General features: G+C 42.5%; 1 protein-coding gene across 1 annotated transcript in view; it reads right to left on the bottom strand.

The window, feature by feature from the left end:
• Positions 1–13,125, bottom strand: part of LOC124797862 (rho guanine nucleotide exchange factor 18) — a 605,682-nt gene that overhangs the window by 420,843 nt on the left and 171,714 nt on the right. The window lies entirely within an intron of this gene.

Raw genomic sequence — 13,125 nt, forward strand, 5'->3', positions numbered from 1 at the left:
CATACCCCGAAGAGATTTAAACCTGCAAACCGCCCACCAGAGAGTTGTTTCACTATGTATCAGCATTATCCTTAATTCATGACCATGAGTGTAGTTATAGGACCATATACGACTTGATACACACTGAAATGAAGTTTATGAAATGGACCGAAGGTTGCATTATGGGGGATCGGGTAAGAAATGAAGACAACAAAGGTGAATTTAGAATTTATTCAGACAATGAACATATCGTTATGATGCGAGAAGAAAACAGAATTAGTACTGAACTACAAAACTCAAGAAAAACGAGTGCTCGGAACACCACGAAAGAAATGTCTAGACAGAGTCCTGAACGGGTAGAGATCGCGAAGTAGTGCAGCAGCGCACAGGCATCTGCACAGCTATTCTTTCCGCACTTCATACGCCAATGGGACGGGAACATACTCAAATACGTAGTACAGTGTGTGGCAACCTCTGCTATGCACCTAACAGTGGTTTGCAAAGCTTGTGTGGAGACTGTATAGCTGCATGCAGTTTGCGACACAGAAAGAATTTTTTAATCAGAATCAAGGTAGCGCCGACAGTAGATCACAGGGAAAGCGAGCACGGGCGCAGTATTTTAATGGTTCAAATAGCCACGACACGGACAGAATCCATCAGCGTGCAAGCAGTCGGTCGGCTGACAACTAGCGGTCGAGCTGCCAAGCTGTCGGACCCCGCAGTGGGTCCAGCAACGGCACGCGTCGTCCTCATTAGGCTCGACTGATTGGCACGTTAATTAGTCACAGTGACTTTAATCGGAAACAGCGAGTCTGCTGACGGAAAAAATTGGAACTCTGAAATATTTAAACGCACAATAGAGAACATGTAACCGGAACAGGGGAAGAGGGGGAAAAATATTAGGAGGTTCGTGTCTATATCTTTCGTTTTTAGACCATTTCACAGTTCGTGTGCTACCTCAAAGCTCTAAATCACATAGTTCAGCGGAATAATTTAACATTAGAACGGGTTCAACATCATTTGTTTGGCACACTTACCAGCCGGAGTGTGATTTTTTTAGGCGGTTTTACACAGTCGTTTACGCAAATGCCTTGCTATTTTCCACCTCCCGATTAGGAAAATACGATACACAAACAGTTAAAATAGATGACACACAAAACCAAGTTTACACGATTCACACACGGTGGTGACGTCCTACCCACGCGTTAACAGATGACTGCGGCGATAGGAACGGATAGTCGGCCGTGGATAAAATAAATATCTCAATCAAATCATGAACTACAGTTGACCTGTTATCGTGGGGTAAACGATAGGAAAGAAAGATCTGAACGAGTTATATCCGACAGACAGGTGCTACAGTAACGGTCCATACAAGAGTTGTCAAATATCGTTTTTAAACTGTGTCATCTACTCACTTTGTTCAGCTGTCCTGTTTTTAATATCCGTGACCTTTATGGAATGCGTAGAATCGACTGTCGCAAAGAACGACCACAACTAGGCCTCCACACTGCCCTGTTGCTTTCTCATCGATGGGTACAAACACAGACCCCAAAGTCCAACATTACCATATAAATCGAAAACACACACAGCACTTGTCGAGCAAGTCATCGACTTAAGTGTCTTATACACTTGAAGAGATATTCTAACACTTTCCACGCCTTCATTTATTGTCCCAGAAATAAATTAAAAGTATCTCCAAACACCGGTCTCAACCAAAGTTTTGACGAGGTTTCCCTCTACTTCAGTACCATCTCGCTTAGTATTTGGCCGCAAACACCTGGAATATACAAATGGACAAATTTAGAACGGTCTGCTCGACCCTTGCAAGAGACAATGAAACACTTAAAAAAAAAAAAAATTACGACTGCTTTCGTCATACAGGCAGCTTGTATCAACCCCTGTCTGCAGATCTACAACAGTGCAATCGCCGCTATTGCTGGAACCTTTGCGGTAATGCTGGGTCTTATTATTCACTGTACAGGTCCTGCCGGAAGTGTCTTCACTGTCTGCGTACTGTGCCTAGTTTCTCGACTGTCATATACTCTTTCTTATACCAACTGCACAAACAAGGGGTATTTGCTACATTCGCATTTCACAGTACTTTTGCTTCATGAACGTTTGCTTCATGAGCGAACACCAAATGGGGTCTCATTCTAGCGAGGGTATGGGCTGCAAATGGGGGAAATACACTGACATAAGCGACATCGATAAGTGCAGATTGTTACGGCCCGGCGCTTGCGAAAGAGTATCTTGGAATCGGCGAAGCTGATCGACTGTTCGAATGCTACTGTCGTGAGCATCTATGAAATGCGGTTGAAGAATGGTGAAACCACTAGCAGCGACAAGCCGTTGGACGTACATGTCTGACCACATACCAAATGGGTTGGAGACTTGCACGCTCTGTGAAGCAGGATAGTTGTCTATATCTGGCACATCTAACGCCCGTGCAAGCACAAGTGTTTCGGATCACACCGTTGAAATGTGACTCCGCAGACGACTATTCCCACTTATTACCTGTTGACACAACGACATCAGCAACAATCACTGCAATACGTAAGAGACCAACAAGACTGAGCTGTAGATCAACGGAAACGCGTGTAACACAATGTAGATTGTCATACCTAGATAAGCCGTCATCCAGACGGAGCGATGAAGGTCAATGGAGGTAGGATTATGCTACGGGGGACATTCACGTGGGATGCCATTAGACTTGCGGTAGTAATCAAAGGCACCACGATAGTTGTGGACTACAGCAACATTATTGCGGACCATCTGCATTCCTGCATACTTGATGTGTCACAAGGCCAGAACTGCGCTACAGTGGTTTGAGGAGCACGAACTCGCATTGATGTCTTTGGTCATTACATTTGCCTTACACATCCAGGACGCTGACGCGCGCCAACTTTGTGCCAACACATCACCCACATGTACAAGTAACTTACGGGAATTGGGTGACCTGTGCGTAGAAATTTGGTGCTAACCACTTGCGGGTATCAACGACTTGTCATTTCCATGCCACCCTGAATCGCTGCGTTCCAAAGGTGGGTCAACACAGAATTAAGTAGGTATTAAATTGAAGCTTCGGCATATAAAATACAAAAAGCCAGATGACGAGGACTTCTTTCAGCACTGCAATCTGGCGGAAAAGTAAGAAGTTATTAATCGTGTAATTTAATGGGAGAGCACTTCTTTGTGAGATCTGTGAATTAGTTGCGGTGTTACCAGCATTCGGTCAAGAAATTCAGCGGCAGTTTACTGATTTATGATTTCTCTTATCAGTGGCTATTGAATAGTTTGTTTTGAATAGCAAGAATGTAGAGCGAGATATGAAGTACACTTTTTGCAGCCAAACGATTGCAACAGTTTCAATTAAATACATTGTTACATCACTCTGTCGATTTAATTGGTGTAATTTTGACTCATATTTATACCCATTACTAAGCGTTCGATAGCGTAGATAAAAGGAGGCTGTGTGAGAGTATATGGGAAACAGGATACACAAAATATTTGGCTCTGAGCACTATGGGACTTAACATCTGAGGTCATCAGTCCCCTAGATTTAGAACTACTTAAACCTAACTAACCTAAGGACATTACACACATCCATGCCCAAGGCAGTATTCGAACCTGCGACCGTAGCAGCAGCGCGGTTCCGGACTGTAGCGCCTAGAACCGCTCGGCCACCGCGGCCGGCCCACAAAATTATTTAATTGACGCCCTTCTGGTTCAATGTGTTATGAAAATAAGAATTAAACATCAAAAGGTAGTGCAAAAGCCCCATGATCTGAACTATAAGCGTAGGTCGAAAATATCAAACACTAAAAATTAAAAATTCTGTTCGATCAAAGATCAACTACGTCGATCTTATCCCAAACCTCTACTTTCTTCAACGTGATAAAATTTATGGAAAAAAATTAGAGAAAATTGGGGTTTAACGTCTGGACGACGATGAGAATGTCATTGGAGACTGAGTGCTGTTATGGATTGGATAAGATGAAGAAACTAATGAGCCGTACTTTCTGTACGCAACTATTCCGCCACGACCATGAGCAATTTTCGAAAATCACAAGCAACTTAAATCTCTCTTTTAATAAAAGTAAGATTGCAATGTCATCAGTAGCTAATCACAGATTTATTCCTCCGCTCCATCTGCATTATCACACACTCGAAGGCGACGTTTTGCTTTCGGCATTAGAATGAATGTGCTATTTGATGTTTGCGTCACAGTGAATGAGAACCCAATGCACCAACAGACTTTGCGTTCACATTTTGCAAATTTTCCGGTTGTCTTTGGGGAAAGCTCTTTTACAAATAAAAATAGCTATAGTTCCGTACTAATGTTTTCTGGAATAATTTCTTTAAAGTCTACATAGTTCTATTATATTACAGCAAATTGTTCAATGTGTTGATAAATAAAATTGTTATGAATATTGAACTGTAATAGCCGTAATTGCCTCTTTGCATACCAATACATACCAGAAAAAAGCTCTGATATCTCGAATAATTTATGAAATATTTTACGCAAGGTAATACACAATTTACAGTCCACAGGATTCCACTTGCGCCTTTTTATCTGCTAAAGGACGCACTAAGTACCATGCTGAGTTTCAAATATGCCACACATTTTAAAAAATCGTTGTCCGCTTGCCACATCGCTGGGGCGCCATGCTGCAAGACCCTTTCGGAAGCCGTTGTAACGGCGCCACGAAGCCTTACCACATCATAAACGATCAGACAGCCGCCGATATACCTCCGAAGACAACGCGTCACGCCACAGCCCAAGATTAATACTTCACGTTATTTTCAAGTTTATCGTTGTAACCAACATCAAAAGTTAGTGTTCATAGACCACCTCTGCATTACAAAGAACGAGGTGTGTTTACGAAGGCCGTGCCTTCTCTTATTTCATAATTAACTATGAACAAGAAAAACAACAATTACAAACGGCATCCTCGCTATGTACTCTTTTATTCTCATTTGTGTTTGCAACACCATGTTTTTGGGGACACTACCCACACACTGGAATCTAGGAACACATCTGGTTTTTGCCCCTTTTCACATTTAGTCCCACTTTCAGTTACTTGGTTGGCAAGACTTAAGTAAAACAGTATAACACAACCAGATGACGCTTCTCATTATAAATATTTATGCGGATTTAATTATTAATTATGACATTGTTTGCTTTACAGCTCACGCACCATGGTTATCCACAGGGATTAAAACAAATTTTATGTTTGGAGATGTGAATACGCGATTATTCGGTGGAAGCGAACTTTCTTAATGTAGTATACATCACAAGCGTCCTTCTTCGACAAATACAGCAACTGCATTCACGAGATGTCTGAGTTTTTTCTAGCATAATTTAAAAAAAATGTTCTCAGTCTTTTTATTTGACGATACTTCCGCATTTTGCGTGAGAATTCCGATGCTTATTAACTCAATCATCTAATCATTTGGTCTTATGTGGCTGATGGGTTTCAATGCGTTGTAGGAACGAGTATTTCACAAAGTAACGGAACGGGCGATAAAAGAAAAAAATGGACTGGGATCGAACTCAGCCAGAATAGTTATGCAACATCAGAAACGTCTGACAGCACATGAAGAAGACTACTAAGTTAACTGCCGAATTATTCTATGCAAAACGAGGAAACATGCCATTAAAAGCATTACTCGTACTTAAACACGCGATCTTGTGACTGCTCAACGATAGAATTGTGGCAGCGGTTTTGTCACAAGCCAGAGGTATATGGCGAGAGTGGGCTCCCAAAGCCAGCAGAGCATGGCGTTCGAGAATGATTTCAATGCATGGGGTATTTAGTGTGTTTGCCGTGACGCCATGAGAACTCTGCAGTCATTAGTTTGCCAAATAAGGTCTAAAGTATGGCGTTATTAGCTGCAGAGGCCACGGTTGAGACACAAGACAAGCATTTTGTATCTACAGTGATGGTAGGCTAAGAAGCATAAATGTACAACAAATTTCGGGAGTTGGTCTGAACTTAGGAAATTTTGTTCTCCGTCGCTGGAGTTCATGGAAGGAAGAAGGTGGGACACGTGCGCGGAATGTTCTTAGCTGGTTCGAGTTACGTTGACGTTCGGTGCAAAGCGCGCGTGGTTGTGTGTGTTGTACCAATAGATGATCAGCAGGTTTTTCTCTCGAAACGGAGTGTGCCCTCATTTAGTCCACTGTGGAGTTATTCGGCGGCAGTTTTGTGTCAGATCAAGGAGGTAATAGCTGGAGGAAATACTGATCAAAGAAACGGATTCGGAAGAGGGGATGCATCTTGATGTTTCGGAGGAAAATGGCACGTTTTATTTCCGTGCGACTTGTTGAGTTTCTAAACTGTTAGCCAACGATCTTTTATTCTGCTCAGATTGTCGAGGTAATTGCAAAGAGTCGGTTAAAGTAAACAGGAATTCTTTGTAATGCATGTTCCTACTCCAGTAGTCGAATCTTGGAAATTTTGTGAATACAATCGGCTGCTACAGGACAGTAATCATTACTGCAAGAGTGGCGACTTTTTAAACTTGTCCTGCGGTGCAAATCGAGGCTGGCGACCCGCTTCAAAAACTATTTCATTTACACGATACTGCACAAAATTGATCCCGGTTCGCCAAATGTAAGTTCCTTTGCCGATGTTAGTGCTATTACATCGTGTTGTACGCAAAAGCAGCCTTTCGGAAAGAAATAAACTGGAATCAGCACATAAAATTAATTGCAGAAAAAGCAGAAGCAAGACGGATTTTGTGGGTAGTTGTTAAGGAAGATGTAATTTGATGCACGAAAGAAGCGGTTTACAAAACATTCGTTCAATCGATTCTTGAGTGTTCCTCATCAGTCTGGGCACCTTATCACGTTGGATTAACACTAGAAGTACTGGACTTCTCCGTACCCCTAGTAGTACCATGGGGATCATTTTAGATCCATAGTAGGAAACACCATTCTGTTCGTGTTTTGAGTGTCATCATGTTGACAATACGTTCAGGAAGAGTTGGGTTGTTTTGGGGGAAGAGACCTAACAGCTAGGTCATCGGTCTCATTGGATTAGAGAAGGACTGGGAAGGAAGTCGGCATTGCCCTTTCAAAGGAACCATCCCGGCCGTTCAGGAAGACTCTACAGTGTAACCAAATGATAATTTGGTCTCTAAAATGAATAGTACACAACCAAACATAAATTTTCAGAAGTAAACTTTATTTTCCAATTTTACAGAAGAAATTCCACAATCATTCATCAATCATCGTTAAAACAAGTAAGTAAAACAATGTCACAGTGTATTTCTTTATAAAAAGATTGAAACAGAATCAAAACTTACTGTTTACGTGAGATATATTTTATTACAGACAAATGAGGGAAGTACGAAGTATTTGTGAGAGATTCTAAAACTTAGCAGGTGACTAAAATGCTCTGCGTCATGGCTCACATGGTACAACTAGTACAACAGGCAAATTTTTCATACTTCTAGGCGGGCTAGGGATGTGCGAGTTGTACAACCCCATAAATGGTGAAATGTCACGGAAGCGTTTGGTCCTGCGATGTTCAAATGGCTCTGAGCACTATGGGATTTAACATCTGAGGTCATCAGTCCTCTAGAACTTACAACTACTTAAAATTAACTAACCTAAGGACATCACACACATCCATGCCCGAGGCAGTATTCGAACCTGCGACCGTAGCAGTCGCGCGGTTACGGACTGAAGCGCCTACAACCGCTCGGCCACCGCGTCCGGCGTCCTACGATGATTAACGAGGGGAGTAAGGCCATCGAAAAACCATTATGAGTCAAAAATGGCCCACGAGGTATTTCTAGTGTTAAATACAAAGAAGACGTAACGAAGAGCGGCACGTTCTATCATGACATCGTTTAGTAAGCTCAAGAGCGTAACGATAGCTTTGAGCCGACTACAGTGGCAGACGCTACAGGAGAGGCGTGTTACGTGGAGGAGAGAGTTAATGTTTTAATTTCACGAGAATACATTCCAAGTAGGGTCGGGCAGCAAATTACCTCCTCGCACATTTGTCTTGCAAAATGCACACGACGAAAACATCGGAGAAATTTGAGTTCATATTGAGGCTAACAGGCTGTCGTTCTTGTCACGTACCATTCTCGAATGGGACAGGGAAGGGAGGAAAATAATAGCGGCACCAGAAACACGTTCTGCCGCACACTGTTGTTCGTCCAGCGCATCTATCAAAATTCCTTTGAGGCTGACACTTCGGTAGGAACACATGGAGGCGCGGAAAAAATTTCCACGTCCAGCACGCAATAAACGCGTTATCTTACAATCCATTCAACTCGATCAAACTAGTAAACTGTTCGCTGTACCAAGAAGGAACTGGCATCGGGATCTTCTGGAAGAACTGTAGCATACTTTCATTTTACGTGAGATATTCCAAAACTTCTGTACAGGGACTACTGGAACGATTCCCACACATGAAACGTAAGCACATGAAATGTATTGGCAGCTACGAACGCTGACAACCATAAGCTGTGTAATGGAATGACGACAATGAAAATGTGCCGGACCAAACTCGAACCGGGATTTCACGCTTATCGCGAGCGATCACCTTACCATCAGACTATCCGAACACACTCCCCGGCCAGGCTCAAACTTCCATACGTCGTCGACCATGTTTCTACAGCCTGCACTCGTACATTAATTACGTATATTCCCGTACATGGGAGGAGACTTTTACCTGATATTGTAGTGCCTGTGTTCTTCAGAAGTGCGATGCAGTTTTCCTTTGGACATGCACGTATATCTCGGGCAGCCTAACAGTAAGGCGACCGCTCGGGATAAGCGTGAAATCTGAATTTCTGTCCTGGTCGGGCACAAATTTTCACTGTCGTAATTCCATTATAAAGCTGATGGTTGTCTATACTCGTGAATGCGGAAACATTTAATGTATTTCACAACGGCTGCAGTCCCCGCAATGCCTGCAATATCGTATGAAACTTAAGTTGGGAGCCAGACTGGGACGTGTTACGTGTGACATATTCCGATTTGAAACGGATGGAGAAACTAACTTAGATCAAGTCTCACGTAATCTAACACGAAAACTGAGAGTTTAGGGAATGATAACTAACGTATATCTGAAGACTACTGGAAGCATTTCTAATGTATTCACTGTTGGCATAAAGATAAATATGTAATTTGTCAATTATGGTATTGTAAGTGTGCAAAATAAATCCAATAAATAACCGCTAAAAAGAAAGACTCGGCAGCAGCGTACATTATAGTTTCTGAAGAAGTAGCGACAGTGGTATTGATTGCTTTGCATCACAGGAGTTAAGCCACATTCTCTTCTTGAACAATTACGTCATTGGCAAGAATAATACTTACATGCATGAAAAAAAACACTGAAAAAACTGCGTCCAGTAAGCACTGTTCTAAAACAGATTTCTGGAGAATCTGAGAAAGTCTCAGTAGTGGAAGATTATTATGTTCCTGACAAATTTACACGTAGAAACGCCGAAAATAAGTCAGAACTGAAACTGAATTTTCTCATTTTGAAAGAACTGAGGGCGATCTGTTTAATTGTTAAAAACCATTCAACAGCCAAGATTGTCATCTTCAGGTCTTAAAATCTTTTGTTGTAAAAATGGTTCAAATGGCTCTGAGCACTATGGGACATAACAGCTGAGGTCATCAGTCCCCTAGAACCTAGAACTACTTAAACCTAACTAACCTAAGGTCACCACACACATCCATGCCCAAGGCAGGATTTGAACCTGCGACATGGCGGTCGCGCGGTTCCAGACTGAAGCGCCTACAACCGCTCGGCCACCACGGCCGGCTTTTGTTGTAAAACATGTTCATTTTATGCTGATCTCACGTACAAGATTTCAATGCACTATTTTCATCCACTAGACATCTTGTCTGTGAGGTTTGCGTAAGATGAATATGTTTTGCAACAAAAGCTTGTAAGACCTGAAGATGACAGCATAGTCTGTCGAAACCGGTCGTCTTAAATAAAAACATTTTATGTGATCTTGGCTGTTGAATGTGTTTTAACAAGAATGAAATATCCAATTAATAAATCTGTATATGTAAATAGATTTGTATGTAACAGCTAACATTCTGCCTCATGAGAAACAGATTTTGCTGTGCTGCCAAGGCGATTTGCCAGCCTCACTTAACAAAATAATTAGCCATTGTTTCTTATTAGTGATATATTTCTCCTTCTTTCTTCCAATTTTGTGGGAGACTCAAATCCTTTCACACTAAATGTGTCAACGTGTTTGTGACCATATCCCCAACGTACGTATTTATGCAAAACACAGTATACAGTATACAGCCAACTCGACCGCTGGATATGCGATACTATGTCTGGTTCTGAAATGAAAATAACTCTTAATGCAGTGCTAACTTAAAACGTGAGTATAACCAACCTCATAAACCACTTATGAAACAGAAAGAAGTACTACTCCGCACAGCAAGTGGCCATTGGCAGACTGTAGTGGACAACCGCTAGTATAAAATGTGTAACTGTATTCCCTTTACAGACGTTCAAAACTGGTTTCTTACACAAAATCAAGAAAAAATGTCCTGCAAACACGGGCAGTAAGATGCATGCCTAAAGAGCTATGGGCACTTGTTCATCTTCGTTAATGCGAAACATCTCTTCAACTGAAGAAGAGCTCTTAGCTCTTAAGGTATACCGGTGCACTTTAGAGTCCATATTTATTAGACTTTTTTTCTTGCTTAGGTGTAAGAAACCTGCCCTGAAAGTCTGTAAATGGAATCTAGTGACTGGATTTGCGATTTCCTGTCAGAGGGGTCACAGTTCGTAGTAATTGACGGAAATTCATCGAGTGAACAGAAGTGATTTCAGGCGTTCCCCAAGGTAGTGTTATAGGCCATTTGCTGTTCCTTATCTATATAAATGATTTGGGAGACAATCTGAGCAGCCGTCTTCGGTTGTTTGCAGATGACACTGTCGTTTATAAATACAGTCATCAGAAGATCAAAACAAACTGCAACACGATTTAGAAAAAATATCTGAATGGTGCGAAAAGTGGTAGTTGACCCGAAATAACGAAAAGTGTGAGGTCATCCACATGAGTGCTAAAAGGAAGTCGTTAAACTTCGGTTACAGGATAAATCAGTCTAATCTAAAAGCCGTAAATTCAACTAAATTACAATTACAATTACGAACAACTTAAATTGGTTCAAATGTTTCTGAGCACTATGCGACTTAACTTCTGAGGTCATCAGTCCCCGAGAACTTAGAAGTACTTAAACCTAAGGACATCACACACATCCATGCCCGAGGCAGGATTCGAACCTGCGACCGTAGCGGTCGCGCGGTTCCAGACTGTGGCGCCTAGAACCGCTCGGCCACTTCGGCCGGATCTTAAATTGGAAAGAACACTCAGAAAATGTGGGTAAGGCTAACCAAAGACTGAGTTTTATTGACAGGACACTTAGAAAATGTAACAGACCTACTTAGGAGACTGCTTACATTACGCTTGACCGTCCTCTTTTAGAATACTGCTGCGCGGTTTGGGATCCTTACCAGGTGGGACTGACGGAGTACATCGAAAACGTCCAAAGAAAGGCAGCACGTTTTGTATTATCGCGAAATATGGGAGAGAGTGTCACAGAAATGAATCAGGATTTGGGCTGGAAATCATTAAAAGAAAGGCGTTTTTCGTTGCGACGGAATCTTCTCACGAAATTCCTATCACCAACTTTCTCCTCCGAATGCGAAAATATTTTGTTGACATCTGTCTACATAGGGAGGAACGATCACCACGATAAAATAAGGGAAATCAGAGCTCTCACGGAAAGATATAGGTGTTCGTTCTTCCCGCGCGCTATACGAGATTGGAATAATAGAGAATTGTGAAGGTGGTTCGATGAACCCTCTGCCAGGCACTTAAATGTGATTTGCAGAGTATCCATGTAGATGTCGATGTATATAAGCTATTTACTCCAGACTGGAAAGAGGTATGGCTCTCCTTACAACTTTAAAAACGATTTCGATAGGTTAGTTACATTTCATACGCAGCAATTTATGACCTAAAACGCACCAAAAGTAAACTGGCCGCCAACTACATTTTAGCAAACTTTTCGAAATACGCGCAGTGGAGTATTTAATTAAGAAGTATTACAAAAAGAAAGCCAGTTCACTATCAAGATGCAATTTGAGGCTATACGATGCGAAAGGATCCGATTGTTTCTTCAAAATCAAATAAGAATGATTGCATAGCATAGCAAAGCAAAGAACACATACGAATCGAAAAACAGTGGTTTTTAATTTTTCACGCGAAAAGTAAAAGTATTACTAGGAACTAATCATAGTTACAGAGGTAGCTTTAATTCACTGAAATAAAAAAAAAGAAATTATAGAGGCATATCAGATGAATAGATAGCTGACTCACCGCATCCTGCTCCATAGCTAGGCGCATGGCTACAGGACTTCGTTTCGTAATAGTACGTCTCCCGTTGCGGAAACGTTCCGCCAGTGTCACCCCGGCCTTAAAGTGTAAGACGCGTTATATTTTTCAGTCCTTTTTTATTTTTTATAAAAACGCTCCCAGGCAAAATTATTACAACGTGACCACTTTCCGCCAGCCGCCAGTCAGTGTCTGTCGCTCCAGCCGTAACGTCGCCGGCAAAACAGGGAAACGAGGCTTGCTCGCCGGCGAATTTTCCAGCGCGCTGGCCGGAATAAAAGTGAGGATCCAGGGCTGGCGGGCTGACAATGAGCTGCGCGCGCGGACGTCGCCCTTGGCGCGCAGCCCAGGAGCGCCCAGAGCGGACCGCCGCCAATCGATGGTCCGCACCGAGCGACAGGTTGGCGCTGCCGGCCCTCTCCCTAATGGACGGCCACTGCAGCCTTCTGTACGCACAACGTAGCTCGGACTTTTCCTGGGAGCGAAAGAATCAACGGGAGTCGGATGATCTAGGGCTGGTACGGAATGTTTCCGCGCGCTCCCGGACCTTACCTACTAAACAATACAGCATGCCGTAGCATCGTAGCGGGCGCTGTAAATGAAGTGTTGATTCCGATGTGCTGCCTGGTTTGCGAGTAAGAGGTGGAGCTGGTTATCCCTACCCCTTCTCCTTCCCCTTCCCCCACAGCAACCCATGAGTTACAATGCTACACCAGCATCTTCTACAAAAAGATCTTGTTATATTGT

Source organism: Schistocerca piceifrons, chromosome 5 (assembly GCF_021461385.2).
Source record: "Schistocerca piceifrons isolate TAMUIC-IGC-003096 chromosome 5, iqSchPice1.1, whole genome shotgun sequence".
Lineage (NCBI taxonomy): Eukaryota > Metazoa > Arthropoda > Insecta > Orthoptera > Acrididae > Schistocerca > Schistocerca piceifrons.